The 18817-nt window shown below is 36.4% G+C and overlaps 1 long non-coding RNA gene across 1 annotated transcript; it reads right to left on the reverse strand.

The window, feature by feature from the left end:
• Window positions 1-2615: 2615 nt before the first annotated feature.
• On the reverse strand, window positions 2616-9874 carry LOC108315553. Its single transcript, XR_001829983.1, has 3 exons — window positions 9728-9874; window positions 8622-8627; window positions 2616-2626 (listed from the first exon to the last, which is right to left on the reverse strand). It is a non-coding gene; the product is annotated as an uncharacterized LOC108315553 (long non-coding RNA).
• Between the last annotated feature and the right edge of the window lie 8943 nt (window positions 9875-18817).

The following is an 18817-nucleotide window of genomic DNA, read 5'->3' on the forward strand; positions in this document are numbered from 1 at the left end:
TATATATATTTTTAAGACAGCCTTGCTCTGCCGCCAGGCGCCAGGCGCCAGGCTGGAGTGCAATGGCGCGACCTCGGCTCTCTGCAACCTCCGCCTCCTGGTTTCAAGCAATTCTCCTGCCGCAACCTCCCAAGTAGCTGGGACTACAGGCGCATGCCACTATGCCCAGCTAATTTTTGTATTTTTAGTAGAGACGGGGTTTCACCATGTTGGCCAGGGTGGTCTTGATATCTTGACCTCATGATCCGCCCACCTCAGCCTCCCAAAGTGCCGGGATTACAGGCGTAAGCCACCGCGCCTGGCCAACCTAAACATTTTTGAGGGACATTATTCCATCTGCCATAGTCCTTATAAAATGAGAGAGATAATAATGTCTACTACTTAAGGTTTTTATGAGGATTAAATATGTTCAGACTTTTTGAATGCACTTACAATGTAGAATAACAAACACTGCATACTACAAAATTGTTTGATAAAATAAAGAATTGACTAAAAATCTACAGGATGATATATTAAAGAGCTAAAAGTCAGTGAGTGGGGAGCTGTATATTTAACGTTATTTAGTCAACAAAATTGTTCTTCAAAGCTAAAGATTCAATAAACTGAAAGCTCACTGCTAACTGTCTTTCAATAGTGAAACTTCTAAAGAGTGTACTTTTGGAATACAGAAAAGAATCTTAGAAGAAAACTCTGAGAGATAAAGAACAGAAAATATATAAATTGAAAAACAGGTAAAAAAGCTTGTATAAAAAATAATGTTCTTTCTATGTGTAAGGTTGAAAAAATTAAAATGCAATACAATGATAATGCATCATCTAGAAAGGGGTTAACCATAATTACATTGTGTTAAAGAAATTTTATTATTCAAGATATGCAGTGAGATAGTATCTAATGGGAGCTATCATTAAATCACAAATATATAGCTAATCTAAAAGTAACTAATTGTCACAACTGGGTAGTTGGACTCTTCAAAGAATATTGTCATGTCAGAGGCTGTGTATTGCTTTTTGTTTATGGTAGGTTAGATCATGGTGAGTGGAAGCTGATGTTCTAAGGTCTACGAGGAGACTCCATCTTTCCCATTAAATGTATGCTGTTTATGAACTATTTGTCAGCACTAGAATGGCCAATGCCAGAGGCTGGCTGATGTGAATTGTATGGGTCATTCTTTCTACTTGACTATTAAGTATCTTCTGTGGTCAATACTTTATCGTAGACATTCATCTCCTGGGTCACTATGCTTTATGCCCACTCCTACAGATTAATCCACAAGCCTCTTTTCCAGAAATCCCAATCATCCACATAATGGAATAATGTCAGAGTGTCCAGACTGTTCAGGTCCCCTGGGATTATATTACTACAGAGTTAAAGAGGGTTAGTATCTCCTTCAACCAAAGCTACAAATGTATATCCCATATGAATGCAGACTATCTCTGATCTACCATCTGTTGGATTAATACAGGCATATAGAGAATGTCTGTGTTCTAGTAATTTCCTCTAGAAGAGATACTGTTTCTATCCCAGGAGTTGTAGTTAGGACTGTTATGCTGCTTAAATTCATTATAATCTACAGCCACCCACCAAAATCAATCTGAACTTTGTAAGAGCCAGACTGTTAAATTTGAATGGTAGACGCCATGATCCTGAATTATTTTACTCTTCAGTTGTTTTTTATTACTATAATTATTAAGTTTTGAGAATTCTTTATATACTTTGGACATAATTTCTTTGTGAGACAACTGTGACTTGTCTTTTTAACAGTACATATCAAAGAATAAAAGTTTTATATATTGATGAAAAAAAAGTAGTAGCCCTAATCTTTGCTATATCCTCATGGATAAGGGTAATTTTTAACTTAATGTCTTAGCTGGGACTTTTAATTGTCATTTACCAATAATATAGCCGTCACCTCACAGGCCATGGAATTGATACAAGGATCCTGGTAACTGTCAAGTATTTATATTCTAATTGTACATTTATGAACTGAAGAAAAGTCCTTGGGTATGTCTGTAAGTCCAATAGATTCGTGGTGAAAAATAATAGAGACAGAACTCAATTATATGACTCCCATACCTTTCTCCATTGCACCTGCACCAATCTAACAAGTGGGATAAGAAGTATCATCTTCTACCTAGAAAATATAATGATTTAAGTATACAACCATTACTAACAGCCTAGGTACTCAAGATATCTGGGTAGATCTCACACTCCAGTGTATGGCTCTTCTAATAAGTTTCCAAAGGTCTCTGTGGGGAATGACTTGGAGAATATTTACTGCCTACATGCATTGTGGTGTTATTATGTCTTTCTTTATGGGAACTTAGTCTCTCCCTTGCTCAATGTTCATTTCCCATACATGAAACACTTTACAACCAGACTCATTATTTTGCAAAGCAGAGACCTCTATACTATATTCAAGTGATGAGGGAGTTAGGAAGTGAAGAGTGGTGAGCGCTAGACTTTACCTCAGAGAAGCCAGCCATATCAAGGTCTCAAGATTCCTGAAATACATTTACTGTTTGAAGAAAATACCCTTAAAATCTGTGCCAAAATTTGCAAGTAGAAGATCTATTGAGTTGTGAATTCAACTTTGGAGTTTCACTCTACTTAGAATTAAATACTGTGACTAATCCTAGATTATTTTATCTACCAGTTATAGGAGAGTAGTTACTTTACAGGCTGCCGAGTACTCTGAATTTACACTTAACATTGAAATGGTGGTTAAGTGCCCTAGACTTCATTGGCTTTCTTCAATTAATCTATAGCACTCAGCAATGGACATTCAATTCTAGTCTTTACTATTTACTACTTTCCCCATAATTCTCAAATGTTTGAGGCATTGAACTGACAGTGCTCAATCTTCAATTTATACAACATCTCTGATTACTAGTGATAAAAGTTTTAACAATTGCACCAGAACAATATACCAGGAATAATCAAAACATTCCCAACCACTAGTATGGGTATTCATTGCAAGCCAGGCTGTGAGTGATCGTTCAACGTTAAAATTCCATTTTAGGGTCAATTTCCTAAGATCAGTCCTCTACCAATGATTTTAGATTAAGTTTCACAGAAACAGACTATTGGAGGAAATTTGTATGCAGGAGACCCTCAAAGACAGCACTGTTAACAAAGTTAGAAAAATAGGAATTGAAAAGAGAAATTGAACTCCAAGGCAGTTGCATTAATATCCCTGGGTATGCCATCTGTAGCTGGAGCTGGAATGTTTCTTTAAAGATGGCTCAAACTTGAGACTTTTATTTATTTTTTTGAATCAATTAGTTTTGAATGCAGATTAGGAGAGGAATGAAAGCTGGAATGAAGTACCTCTCTTCAGTTCGGACAATTCTTCACACAGAGGCATACAACTGTAATAATCAGAAGTTTACACTGCTGGCAGCTAGTGAAATGAGCAAAGAATTTGAGTAGAACTCAGAGATTCTGATACAATATTTACTATTTCAAGAATTTTAGTATAGTTAATTCTACCCTGGATTAACATTGAAAATTATTAATAGTTTTTCTACTATCCTTAAAATTATGTAAAATTGGATAGTTATACTGTGATATTAACTCTAAAATCTCAGTGGTTTAATACAGATGAAAGTGCATTTATTTCATTCTTTTTCACATCTGATTTCAAAATTTTAATTACCAGTTTCTTAAAATATTTGTGATAAAGAATGTGGTTATTTTTGTATTGTTTGTTCATTTTCTTTTATCAAATCTACTGATGGCCTATACTTTTGAAAAATGTGATAGAGTGGCAGGATCAACTTGTTATAAAAAGTTCTAAGTGCTAATTTTCAACTTCTGATGTATCTCATGTAGACTAGTAACAGTTTACAGATATTCATTTCCCTGAGGACACACTTTGAGCAACATTCTCTAGGCCTTTTTACCTTCTCTTATGCTTTTTTCTATCCTTTTGTTTATCCTTGTTTCAATTTAAATATTTTCTTTTGAGATGCTTCCCAATTTACTAATTCTTTCTTCAGCTGTGTCTAATCTACTGTTGCATACACTAAGTTCTTAGTTTCTGTTATTGTGTTTTTAAATTTTACAATTTCAATTTTCCTTATCTTTTAAGTTTATAGTTTAATGCTGAAATTACAAAATTGTGCCTCTTACTTACTGAAACATTTAAAATTATTTTAAAACTTGTGCCATGTAATGGAATAATCTGAATCTCTTATCTGATTAATTATTTTGGTTTGTGGTCACTTTTACTTTTATCTACTTGCATACCAGGTTATTCTTGATTATCAGGTAGTATGTATTAAGACTGTAAAGGTAAATTGAGACTCCAGATACTATTCTTTTACTCCAAGATAGAGTTAACTTTTCTATCATATGGTGGCCATTTAAGAATCACTAGCCATCCTAGATTAATGTAATTCTAACCAGGGATTAATATCATTCCATTCTGGGCTTCAGACCCTGTGAAGACTCCACTACTTCTCTTTCACCCTCTTCATAGGGTATAGACTTAGGGGGTTTGCCAGGGCCTCTCTACTTGTAAGCCAATATTCCAGTCATTCTCTCTCCCATCTGTAGAAAGCACTGCTCACTTGTGCAAACTCTCAGTCTTCTTCACCAGAATTTTCAGGTTAAAAGTCATCATAAATATAAGCCTTGCTTCTCTTTCTTTTAAATCTTTACCTCATAATTCTTGAATATCTTGATAACTTTTTAATGTTTTCTGATAAATAAGTATATTTTATTTTATCCATCTAGTCTCCTTGTTTACTGTTAGCTATTATCAATATCCAAACTGAGCTACTGGGATTTTTTTTCTCAAGTTCTTATGCTCTTTAAAAATAACAATTTTTCTTTTAAGAAATAGTTGTCACTCTTTTGGGACACAGATGGAAACTGAATGCCTGATTATGGGAATCCAGGAGATACTGCACCTTGGGCAACTAAGCAATGAATCAAGGAGGCCTACAAGCACACTTTCATCAAGTGAAATGACATACACCTAACCAGGCTTCCTGATTATGATGGCACAAATAGAGAATCATAATCACATCAAATATAGCATTATTTCCAACAGTTAAAATTGAAGACAACTTACATATCCTTTAATATAAGAATTTATAAAGAAATTTTTATAACAAATACAATGGAATATGATGAAGCAGCTAAAATGTATGAAATACAATTTCTTACATCCTTCTGAATAAATTTTATATTGTACAGTTATAAGAAAAGTAAACCTATTAAGAATCCATACATTATAATACAATTTATTTGAAGATTAAAACTCACTGGACAATACATGTAATTACATCTGTATATGTTGTATATAATTATATATAATTGTATATGTATGTATCTTATATAATATATGTTTATATTAAGTAAAATTCTAAATACATTTCCGGAATCATCAATCATAACATTTCCTAACCATAAAAAAGGGGAATAGTTTCAGAGTTATGTAGTGGACTTCAACTGTAAATACGATTTTTGTCAAAATATGAAACAAACATAAGCAGCTTTTTAAAATTAAATGAAAACCTGTTCTTATACAGAGAAACTCAGTAGAGTGTTCTCTCTACTTTTCTACTTATTTGAATTATTTTCTAATACCAAATAGGATTTTCATAATAAAAATCCCTTTTAAGAAAACTTAAAACCTATCTCTTTATATTGACAATTGTGGAATATACTGTGCTTGCTCTATCCCAAACCACATACTGCCCTTCTCTACTATGCTCTTCCCTAGGAGGCTAAGTCCTGTAGACTGACTCTTCAAATTTCTCTAGCTGTCTTCAGATTGGGTCAACTCAGTGGGAGCCCCTGGCAGATTAGAGTAGATGGAGTGAGAGACCAAGGACCATAGAACAGTTTTTCTTCCTTGCCTCTTCCCTTGATCAATACACAGTGTATGGCAGTATCCTCTATGGCAGATGAGACCTCTTCCAGAGTTCTGGTTCTCAGTGGGCTTTGATAATCCTCTTCTCTTTCCTTCAGCACTAAGAGTGGTAATGGCGTTTCACTGCTTCTATGGGTGTCTCACCTCATACTGGTTTTCTTATCCCTATCTACTCCTTTGTAAGTAGTTCCTTTCTATGTCTGCTCATTGAAATATTTGTGTTTCCTGCCTATGTTTTTGCTAATATATTGATGGAATGAGAAAGTAAAAATAATACAATGGTACAATAAGTGGTAAAAATATATTATTAATAAAATATATAACAATTTATGCAATGTGAATAAAATAAAACATGTATAAAACCATTTTAATTAGTTGATTTGTCTAGTAATCAGATTTGTTCACATCAAACTCCAAAATACATGGCCTATTTAGAACACCCCAAGCCATGAAATAAACTGGTTTAATAATAGTTATCAGTTATATTTAGGAAATTAAATTAGTAATATGTAAAATGTAAATTTTGATATATTTAATGCTTATTTTGAAATGGACAACTGTAATAGCTACTATGATAATTCAATGGTCAAGTTCTATTACAGTTAGAGTGATTTGAAATTTTAAAACATAGTAGTCTTCTTAAAATTCATTTTCCAAAGATTATTCACCATAAATAATGTAACCCATTAGAAGCCCAAGGGTTTCTTTTAATGGAAGGCAGCCATACTCCCTTAGCAAAACTGATTAGTCTATCCTCCTACTTCAGTGTGTTTATCTATTAAAGCCAAAGTCTAATTAGCAAATTCACTAATGAGGTTCTCTGTATCTGTTGTAAAGAAAAATCTTTCTTTAGCAAACTTCTTATTAAAGTAGTAAGTGAGTCTAGAGCTACACTTGGCAAAATTCTGTGATCCATACTTGACAAATGTAAGCTGTTTTCTTTTACTACCTGAAATGTTGACTGCTAACAACAGGATCTCCATTCAAACAAATAATTACAGTTGATGATAAAAGAGTAAACATAACCCTAAGTAATGACTTTGCTAACAGCTGCTGCTTATTTAGGGCATTAATCCAAGTTCGTTGTTTAACCCCTTTATGTCTACTAACCTATATGAAATATTTAACAATTCATTGACTCAGTCCTAAGGTACTACATGATAATATGTGACTGTATCCCGGAGGTGCCACTAATGATGATTTTGCTTGTTTGCTCTGCATTTTGGCCGGTTCTCCTATCATCAGGTTCCATTTTGGCTTGAGGATTCCACTTCCATATACTCTTTTTGAAGGAACTGAGTGCAGGTAGTTTTTATAACCATAGATCACCTGAAGTCACAGTGAAGAGAGTGGCACCTGGATAAAAGACCACCATGTATCTGCTTGCCCATTGTCTGTGAGCAGTGCCTTTGCACAGTATTGGATGATGATTGCTAGACCAAGTCAGAGCCTCCCATTTGGTCTTTGAATTCAAAACATAAAACATTTCTTAGATATGAGAGATCACAATCTTTTAAAAGAGCTGAAATAAGTTTAGTAGGGCAGCAGAAACAGCTAGAAATAAGGCCGAAGATGAAGTCATTACTCAGCATATAAAAGGTTTGTAAAGCAGGATTCCAATTTTTATCCTACAGATTATTGGAACCACTGGAGGATATAAAACCAGAAAATACAATGATCATATTTACTTTCTTCCTAGCCCTGGTTTATTCTTATATTAAACCCTGATTGATTTAGGTAATTTAAATACGCCTCTCGCATAATCTGAAAGATGAGAGGTGAGTCATCTCATGTTAATGATAACGAACTGAGATGATAACTGTGCCTGTGTTCTTGCTGTACTCTTTGTGTACTTGCCCCCTCATCTCTCTACTGTTTTCCTAGAGTAGATGTTTTGGCCTTGATATCTGCCTCTATTAGAAACCTTACTTTATTTACTATCCTTGCTCAACTTATTTCAGTCCAGATTGTTTCTTGTAGAACATATCTTACCGCTGCTACAGTGCATTCACAAATCTTTTAATTCGCAAATATCATCCATAGTAAGAAATTCGTGTCTTGGCTCTACCCTGTGCTAACTGGAAGAGTTGGCACGATTTCAACTAAGTCCCATTATCTGAATTTATTTTTCTATAAAGGGGTACTTTATTACACTTTATACACTTATTGTGAAGGGAAATTAGGATATCTAAATGAGGCTATTCCTAATATCAAATGACATGTGAATATTTTTTATTGCAATAAACTGAAGGTGATTCACATATATTGTTGAGAACTGTCAGTGATAAGTAGAGTAGCTGCATGTTTACAAATCTGGGCTTTTGAGTCATACAGGTTTCAATTAAACCTTTGCTAATTAGCATCTCTATAACTGCAGGAAAGTTAACTAACTGCTCTAAACTTCAGCATCTTTATTTATAAAATCAAAATAACAATGTCTACTTCACAATGTTATGATAAAGATTTAATGAGGTAACACATGAAAATTTATTTTAAAGGTCATTGGAACACAGTAAGTGGTCATTTAAAGGTTGCAATTACTCCATAAAGAACTAAAATGTTTGGCCTTTTAAAATTTGTACTTAATTGTAGGAATCTATTATACTTTATTTAAGAATAATAGCACAAGGAGACTTATTTAGTGGATTCATCATCCTGTCTAGCAAATTAATCTTTGTGAAGTAAAGCTAAAACATAAAGGAGCAATAGGCAATTAGCAGCTATTCAGGAAAGTGGAAACAGTTTTCTCTCTGTCTTCCAAAATCAGCTTTAACTTTAGTGTTGAACACACAGTATTCTACTTAGTAGGTGTTGAATGGACAATTTAAGGAATAAATGAATAAATTATACTGTTTGAAAAGGGCCATAGCTTATTCAAGTCACTTTATGCACTGGGAGATGAGGTTAGAGTTTTTAGGGGAATGGTGCAAGATTGTTGCTCTGAAGGCAGTTCCAAAGAGCAGATACATAAGTCAATGGAACAATAATAAAGAGGATGGTAGTGTTGATAATTCTAACATTTATTTATTTATCAGAGTACCAGACATAGTTTCAAATGCTTTACATATATTATCTATTTACCCACCTCAAATTCTCTATATACAGATATTATTATTTTCCCTATTTTCATAGGGACAAATAGAGCTAAAGCAAAGAGAGGGTAAGAAACTTCCATAAATGTACATGTTATTAAATAATATCCTATATGTTTAAAATAGCAAGTTTCAAATCCCCCAGGCTCCAGCCAGGTAGTTCAGGAATCCAGTGATCCTCAGGGTTCTCTAGAGGGGCAGAACTAATAAGATATGTATACAAAGGGGAGTTTATTAAGTATTAACTCACATGATTACAGGTCCCGCAATAGGCTGCCTGCAAGCTGAGGAGCAAGAAGAGCCAGTCCAAGTCCCAAAACTGAAAAACTTGGAGTCGAATGTTCGAAGGCAGGAAGGATCCAGCACAGGAGAAAGATGTAGGCTGGGAGGCTCGGCCAGTCTAGTCTTTTCATGTTTCTCTGTCTGCTTTATATTCTAGCTGTGCTGGCAGCTGATTAGACAATAGCCACCCATATGAAGGGTGGGTCTGCCTTTCCCAGCCTACTGACTCAAATGTTAATTTCCTTTGGCAGCACTCTCACAGACACACCCAGGATCAATACTTGGCATCCTCCAATCCAGTCAAGGTGACACTTACAAGTTCTACCCTTGTCAACTTGAACCTATATGCACCTCCTGAGATCATACATAATCTTCAAATAAAGACGATAATATGGTCATAATTATGTGTAACATAATACAACTATCCTTCATACAACTAAAACACTCCAATCCCCAACCCAAATACTATGACATAAAGTTAACAACACTTAAATGCTGATGTGAAGTCAATAATTCTTATGTCACATGACAAAGAAAAAAGGAACTAAAATGAAGATATTTTCTTAGTACAAGTGTATACATACACAAACATGTTTTTAACAAAAGAAGAAGGAAATACTCATGACAATTATAGTGCCTATTTCTATAGCTTGTCATATGGTCATAGCTGGTATTGATGACTATCTTCTTCTACTACCCATTCTGTATTCCCTTTGCCTTCGACAAGCACCTCAGCAGGTGGTGGTTTCTTTCCTGGTATAGTGACCCAAACCTTCATTCCTGAAGGGTTTGGACCATTTGCAGTCCTTCCAGGACTGGACTGTTGTAGTTTCCCATTGACCTTAATCACAGGGCATGGTAATACTAACAGAGGCCCTGATGGATCTCCTGTATTCCAGGCATACTCTTCCTTACCTCCATTGCGGAGTAGTAGACTGATTTCATCCTGATTGTCTGGGTCAATCACCCCAGCCAACACTGTTACTCCCTTCTTAGCCTGTTGACTTAAAGGTAGTAGGCTCCCTAAGTGTCCAGGTGGCAATCTTAACTTACAGTTTAATGGAATAGTTGTTGTGTCCCCTAGTGGCATCATTGCTCTCTCTGGAACTAAGACCTCTAGGCCAGCATAATGTAATGTAACAGGAAGAGGAAGCCAAAATTTAGCTAGTGGATCACTAGGGGTAATAGTGAGTGGTGCCGCTTTTACTTCCATTCCTTGATTCCTGGACCTTTGAATCCTGGCTATGGGAGAATCAGTGCCATATATTGGATGTTGATTCAGAGCATATACAGCCTTCTGGAGAACATTGTACCAGTCCTAAAGAGTATAATCACCTATTTGGCATTGTAATTGTGACTTCAAAAGGCTGACCTCGGTGTAGTCATGGTTAAGTTTCCAATTTGGCAGCAGCAGAGACCAACACTGAGTGAAATCATTGGCTATAGCCTATAAATCAGTATATAATAGCACAACTGGCTATTTCTCTTTTCATGCAAAGTCAACGACCAGATGCATTGCTCAAGGTTATTTCCACTGTGAGGATTTCCCTTCACTGCTGTCCTTCAGAGATATCCTAGAAAGGGGCTGTAGTGCTACAGCTGTCCATTTTTGGGTGGTGCCTGCATATCATGCAGAACCATCTGTGAAGCAGGCCCTCGTCTTCTCTTCCTCTGTCAACTGATCATAGGAAATTCCTCATAAGGCCATTGGTGAAGGCTAGGGGAGAGAAGGCAGGGTGGCAGGAGTGGAGATCATAGGCACATGAACCACTTCCTTATGTAACTTACTTGTCCTTTCAGGACCTGCTCAAGCCCGATCACGTATATATCACTTCCATTTGATGATGGAATGCTGCTGTACATGACCCACTTTATGGTTAGATGGGTCAGAAATCACCCAGTTCATGATAGGCAGTTCAGTTCGCATGGTGACTTAATGACCCATAGTCAAATGTTCAGTTTTCAACAAAGCCCAGTAGCAGGTCAACAGCTGCCTCTCAAAAGGAAAGTAGTTACCTACAGAAGATGGCATGGCCTTGCTTCAAAATCCTAGAGACCTCTGCTGTGATTTACTATAGGGGCCTGCCAAAGGCTCCAAACAGCATCCTTATCCGCCACTGACACCTCAAGCACCATTGGATCTGATGGGTCCTATGGCCCAAGTGGCAGAACAGTTTGCACAGCAGCCTGGACCTGTTGCAGAGCCTTCTCCTATTCTGGACCCCACTCAAAGCTGGCAGCCTTTAGGGTCACTCAATAAATGGGCCATAGTAACACACCCAAATGAAGAATGTGTTGCTTCCAAAATCCAAATAGGCCCCCAAGGCATTGGGCCTCTTTTTTGGTCATAGGATGGGCCAAATGCTGCAACTTATCCTTCACCTTAGAAGGAATATCTCAACAGGCCCCAACCAGTGGATCCCTACAAATTTTACAGAGGTTGAAGTTTCCTGAATTTTGCTTGGATTTATTTCCCATCCTCTGGCACACAAATGTCTCACCAATAAGTCCATTGTGTCTGCTACTTCTTGCCCACTGGATCCAATCAGCATAATGTCATCAGTGTAGTGAACCAGTGAGATATCTTGCGGTGCTGGTAGTTGGGAAAGAGAAACTAGAAAATATGGAAAGGTTTAAAATCTTTAAAGGTTTAACACTTAAAACCTAAATCTTATTTTCTAGTACATCCTTAGCTTAAGTTAAAAACTGAAACACCTAGGAATTTATAACTTTTTTTTCTCTCCAGGAATATCCAAAAACCTCAATCCTTAGAAATATCAGGGCATCGAAGCTGTCCTTGTTGCATCAAATCTGAGAAGGCAGTGAGAGTCAGTTTTGCATTGATATGAAAAGGTAAATTCTTCTTTCTCTGTGGAGTGACCATGCAGCTTCCTTGGCTTTACTTTTCTGGAGACTTTAAGGGGTCCAGTGGTGTGAGGCCTGTTGAGATATTCAGCATCTTTTTATAAATCCCTATATCAAATTATTGGTATAAATATAGGCTAAGGCCATTATCAGAAAAGAATCTGACAGAAAGAGCAAACATATGTATTTTACGTTAACACATACACATAGGCATAAAAAAACATACACAAACACGCTACATTTTTCTACTCTGTTGAGCTAGTGACACATTTTCATTATCGTTTGAAAATTTCACTTCTTTTCTTGGTCTTCCTGCTTTCCTTTGTTACCCGTTCCACCAGTATCTGGTTTTTGGTGCTTCTATTTCTCATGACTGCTCTTTCAATCCTATTTTGGAAGTCCTTTTTGTCATGGATTGTCACTTTTTTTTCTAATATTGTACAATGTATAAGACTTACAAATGTCTCTTTTATTAATATTAATCACAGTTTACAGCATACTTTTAAAGTAGCATTATGTATCAAATAACACAGATTCTGGCACAAAATAAATATTCAAGAATCTGTACATGCATAAATGCTGAATGGTGGCTAAAAGTCTCATCAGCTTCTGTGTACTATAGACAGGAACAAATTTTGAAGGACACAGACTTCCTTAGCCTGCTCTAGAAGTTACTATTACACAAGAGAATAGAATTTTCTTTATTCATTTAAGTTAACATATAAAAATTGGCCAATAAACAAATTAAACTTATATTCATAGAAATTTAAAATCATCACCTTAAGTCTGTCTAGGACTAATTAATGCTCAAACAAATTATAATGTTAAATTTTGAGACTCATTATTATATAAAATTCCATCTAAGAAGAACTTGTTCTAGAACCTCTCCTAAGGTTATTATAGTCCATAGTAACATGAAGATAAAATCAAATTGGCTTACCTACTGTATACTTTAGTAATGTGGTTCTACAAGAACACAATTGTGGCAAAGATTCTAAAATTAGAGTCCAGTTTCAATAATAGTATTTTCTATTTCAAATATTAGATAACAGGTATGAAGCTTACTTGCATTTGTTCACTTTAAAATGGCATTTGAAAACATGGTCTATTATCTCAAATACTTCTTATATATATTTCTCAATTTTTATGTTTTAAAATTTATTTTAATAGACAAATAATAATTGTTATATTTATGAAGTGTCATGTGATGCTTTGATCTATACATGCAGCAGTAGATAGAGTCAATAAGCTATTTAACCTAACATCACCTCACCAACTTATTTTCTTGTGGTGAGACTGTTAAAAATTTCTTCTTTTGGCAATTTTGAAATCTATAATACATCATTATTAACTGTGGTCATCTGCAGTGCAGTAGATCACTACAACTTATTCCTCTGATCAACATCTTCCTTTTCCCTATTCCACCCTTTCCCAGCCAGCCTTTGGTAATCATCTTTCTGGTCTCTGTTTCTACGAGATCGATGTTTTTAGATTTCACCTATAAGTGAGATCATGCAGTATCCTATTGTTTGAGACAACATAGATGGAACTGGAGGATGTTGTGCCAAGTTAAATAAGCTAGGCTCAACTTTCATTTCGACTATCAACTTTTCTCCTTTGGTGTCGTCATCTTGAGTTCTCTATTCAATCAGGATGCTGTTCAGAATTTTGTGCAGAGACACTTTCCATTATGCCACGCATTTTTCTTGTTGCTGAATTTATCCTCTTTTCCCGTATTGTATGTGGAGCTTCCAAACCTCTCAATTTGGCTTTTTTTTTTTCCTTACAGTGTATTTTTATGTTCACTTCCACAGGAGTCTATTTCTTCTGAAAGATTAAACTTTTTTTCAATAGTCACAATTTCCAAGAGAACTTGATGATTTTGGTCACTAGCTTGTGTCTAATCGTAAGACAGTGTCTTAGTTTGCAGAATAGGGACTTTCATTCAAACTCTAGGAGGAAAAGAAATCTATTTTTTGGAAGTCTCTGCAACTGAACTCTAAATACCCCAGTGTGTGCAGGAGTTATTAACCTGGCATTTTTCCTCGATTTAGAGTTTAAATTGCCCACTGCTACCTATATCATGACCTCATCATCTCCCTCAATATTTCTATCTAGTCTTTTTCTTCAAGCAACATTTTCTCATTTGCTGCTCTCCCTAACCACAATGGGAGTGGCTATTTATGGATATATGGAGAGTTTCATTCTTCAAAGTTTCCATATCTATTTTTCTTCTTGCTTATCTCAGCAGATTGGGGTGCCTCTTACTTGTTGGTTTTCTCTACACCTATAGACATTCCTGAAACTCCATAGCTATCCTTGGGAGTCAACCTGGCATTGGAGCATAGATAAGTGGCAAAGTGGTCATAAAGCTAAGTAGTCTGTCATAACATTCTGCAAATAAGAAGCAATACTTTTATTATAGTATATCAGGCTGATGTAAAAGACAATTTTTTATTCATGCTGAAAAACTAAAATGAAAGTTACACCCTAGAAAAAGAACCATTATCATAACTGCTTTAACCTTTATTAAGTAGCTCATCCTTTCTTAACCTGATTAGATCCAATTACCTAACATACCAAGCACTACCTTTACCTCAACAAATCCTTCTGCTCTCTGTTCCCATTTCTAAGAAACCTTTTATCATACATATAAAGATACACACACACAAACACATGCGCATGTGCGCGTGAGCGCGTGCACACAGACATACTTTATCCAATTTGTCTAAAACATATGTACTTATCAACTCAGTCTACATGGCACTTTCATATTGAAGCATGGCTTACAGTCCCAAATCTCCAGAAAAGTCACCATCTCTTCTTTTATGGAATTTCCCAGTATACCACCTGCAGTGTGACAAACCAATCCTCCCACATGCTTAGCACAGAAATAATATATGTTAAGGGTTTAGCAGGTTTAAGCAAATAGCCTAACCTTATCGAAGCAGGGATTTTTGTTTGTTTTCCAGACAGGAACTGGCAGGAAAATTTTGGATAGATCATGTGGCTATTTGCCATGACTGGTGGCCAACTTTTAAATGAATTTCTCATATCTATGGAATTTCCTGTAATATGAGCATTAGCTCCTCAAGTTAGAAGCCAAAAACTCACTTTCCCAGTTCTTCCTACTCATGTGATCTAGACTTCACTAATCAGTCACACCACCTCAGACTGCTTAAGAAGAAAGCAAAGGGAGAATGCAGAAACATCAGGGCTTTTATCTTTTCACAAAGTGTCTGGCTTTCTGAGGAACTAGAAGAGGAGGTTCTCATATCCAGTGCCCTTCCTCAGTGGTGCAAGCTGCAGGGTCTGTGCCAAGTGATAGAGGAATTAGGTTTTTACTGGGGCGGCCATACGTACAAATTGGGCTTTGTTGGATTTTTCCCACATAAGCCTAACTATCCCATCTGAAGATTCTTTTTTAAAATTAAAAAAAAAAATTTAAATTATACTTCAAGTTCTGGCGTCCATGTGCAGATGGTGCAGAATTGTTACATGGGTATACAAATGCAATGGTGGTTTGCTGCCTCCATCCCCCCATCACCTACATTAGGTATTTCTCCCAATGTTATCCCTCCCCAATTTCCCCAGCCCTCACTATAATCCCTCCCCTAGCTCCTACCCCACAACAGACCCGAGTGTGAGATGTTCCCCATCCTCTGTCCATTTGTTCTCATTGTTCAACACCCACCTATGAGTGAGAACATGCAAGATTTGCTTTCCTGTTCTTGTGTCAGTTTGCTGAGAACGATGGTTTCCAGGTTCACCCATGTCCCTGCAAAGGACACGAATTCATCCCTTTTTATGGCTGCATAGTATTCCATGGTGTATATGTGCCACATTTTCTTTGTTCAGCCTATCATTGATGGGCATTTAGGTTAGTTCCAGGTCTTTGCTATTGTAAACAGTATTGCAATGAACATACATGTGCATGTGTCTTTATGATAGATCGATCTATAATCCTTTGGGTATATACCCAGTAATAGGGTTGCTGGGTCCAATGTTATTTCTATTTCTAGATCCTTGAGGAATTGCCACACTGTCTTCCACAATGGTTGAACTAATTTACAGTGCCACCGACAGTGTAAAAGTGTTCCTATTTCTCCACATCCTGCCAGCATCTGCTGTCTCCAGATTTTTTAATGATCGCCATTCTAACTGGTGTGAGATGGTATTTTAGTGTGGTTTTGATTTGTGTTTCTCTAATGACCAGTGATGAGGAGCATCCTTTTCATATGTTTGTTGGCCAGATAAATGTCTTCTTTTGAAAAGTGTCTGTTCATATCCTTTGCCCACTTTCAAATGGGGTTATTTGTTTTTTTTTTTTCCTGTGTATTTGTTTTAGTTCTTTGTACATTCTAGATATTGGCCCTTTGTCAGATGGATAGCTTGTAAAAAAATTTACCCATTCTATTGGTTGCCAGTATATGCTAATGATTGTTCATTTTGCTGTGCAGAAGCTCTGGAGTTTACTTAGATCCCATTTGTCTATTTTGGCTTTTGTTGCCATTGCTTTTGGTGTTTTAGTCATGAAGTCTTTGCCTATGCCCATGTCCTGAATAGTATTGTCTAGGTTTTCTTCTGGGGTTTTTATGGTGTTAGGTCTTATGTTTAAATCTTTAAGCCATCTGGAGTTCATTTTTGTATAAGGTGTAAGGAGGGGTCCAGTTTCAGCTTTCTGAACATGGCTAGCCAGTTTTCCCAACACCATCTATTAAACAGGGTATCCTTTCCCCATTGCTTGTTTTTGTCAGATTTGTCAAAGATCAGATGGTTGTAGATGTTTGGTGTTACTTCCAAGGCCTCTCTTCTGTTCCGCTGGTCTATATTTCTGTTCTGGTAACAGTACCATGCTGTTTTGATTACTGTAGCCTTATAGTATAGTTTGATGTCAGATAGCATGATGCCTCCATCTTTGTTCTTGTTGCTTAGGATTATCTTGGCTATGCAGGCTCTTTTTTGGTTCCATATGAAGTTTAAGGTGGTTCTTTCCAGTTCTGTGAAGATGGTCATAGGTAGTTTGATGGGGATAGCATTGAATCTGTAAATTACTTTAGGCAGTATGGCCATTTTCATGATATTGATTCTTCCTAACCAGGAGCATGGAATGTTTTTCCATCTGTTTGTGTCCTGTCTTATTTCCTTGAGAAGTGGTTTGTAGTTCTCCTTGAAAAGGTCCTTCATATCCTTTGTTAGTTGTATTCCTAGGTATTTTGTTCTCTTTGTGGCAATTGTGAATGGGAGTATGATTTGGCTCTCTGTTTGTTATTGGTGTAAAGGAATGCTTGTGATTTCTGCACATTGATTTTTTATACTGACACTTTGGCTAGGGATTATGTTATTTGTACCCCAAAACTCTGACTGACACCTAGTCTCAGAGCCATATAACTTAAAATAACAAATTCACAATAATTAGTCCATCCTGATATACTAGATGGCACTAATTTCTTTTTTTCCTTATTCAAGTTTTTAAACTGTTATTTTCTAAACATCATATAATTACTTTTAACCTCTCTTCAGCTAAATTGATTTTAAAAGTTACTCAACTCAGCTAGGTGTGGTGGCTCACGCCTATAATCCCAGCACTTTGGGAGACCGAGACAGTTGGATCACAAGGTCAAGAGATCGAGTCCATCCTGGTCAACATGGTGAAACCGCGTCTCTACTAAAAATACAAAAATTAGTTGGGCATGGTGGCGCACGCCTGTAGTCCCAGCTACTCGGGAGGCTGAGGCAGGAGAATTGCTTGAACCCTGGAGGCAGAGGTTGCGGTGAGCCAAGATTGTGCCATTGCACTCCAGCCTGGGTAACAAGAACGAAGCTCCATCTCCAAAAAAAGGTTACTCAACTTTACCTCAAAATAAGTGTGTGTGTGTGTGTGTGTGTGTGTGTGTGTGTGTGTGTGTGTGTGTTGTGGGAGGAAATGGTGATGTGAAAGATACAGAATCTTATCACTTTTTATCTTGCAGCTGGAACTGGAAACACAGAGGTATTAAGAACAACTGGAAGTTTTAGACCGTAGTTTCAAATTAATCACAACTAAATATGTCTGTAAAAAAAATTCATGTTTTTTTCTAAAGAAAAGCTGATATAAATATAGTGCTTCTCATTTCTATTTATCTAAAATGCATAAGTATTTTAGGCTACTCTGTTCCTAGAAATTAATTTTCAAAGGAATCTATATTTGGCTCTGGGTGTATAAATAATGAGTACTGGAATTATTTTTTTCATAAATATTTCAGGTTTATTTTCAGATGGCAATATGTGAAAAAGAGTAATAATTATAAATTTGAGACCTGACTCAACAATGATTTTCGTCTACGAGGATGGCAACTTTAATCTCCCTAAATTTTCGGGCTCTTTCATTGGATGTTGCAAGTAACATTTGTATACCAGCAGATTAGGATACTGAGTTTAATGTGCACTTGTTTTCTATGCAGGCCCTTGGGATCAACACCTGTGGAAAGCAAAGGAGGGGAAAAGGATTAGGTAGAGGGAAATGTCCTGCTGTAATACAGATCTAGCAATGGTCTTAGCCATTCCCACATGGAGCTCTGAAGCTAAAATGTCCTGTTGCATTATCTCAAATTGGGCCAAAATTGTTCTTTGCCAGTCACTTCACGTTTTTGATTTTACCACACAGGAAGAATTTGAGAGCAAGTCTCACTCTGTCACCCAGGCTGAAGTGCAGTGG

The sequence above is a fragment of the Cebus imitator genome, unplaced genomic scaffold (genome assembly GCF_001604975.1).
Source record: "Cebus imitator isolate Cc_AM_T3 unplaced genomic scaffold, Cebus_imitator-1.0 Scaffold173, whole genome shotgun sequence".
NCBI classification, from domain to species: domain Eukaryota; kingdom Metazoa; phylum Chordata; class Mammalia; order Primates; family Cebidae; genus Cebus; species Cebus imitator.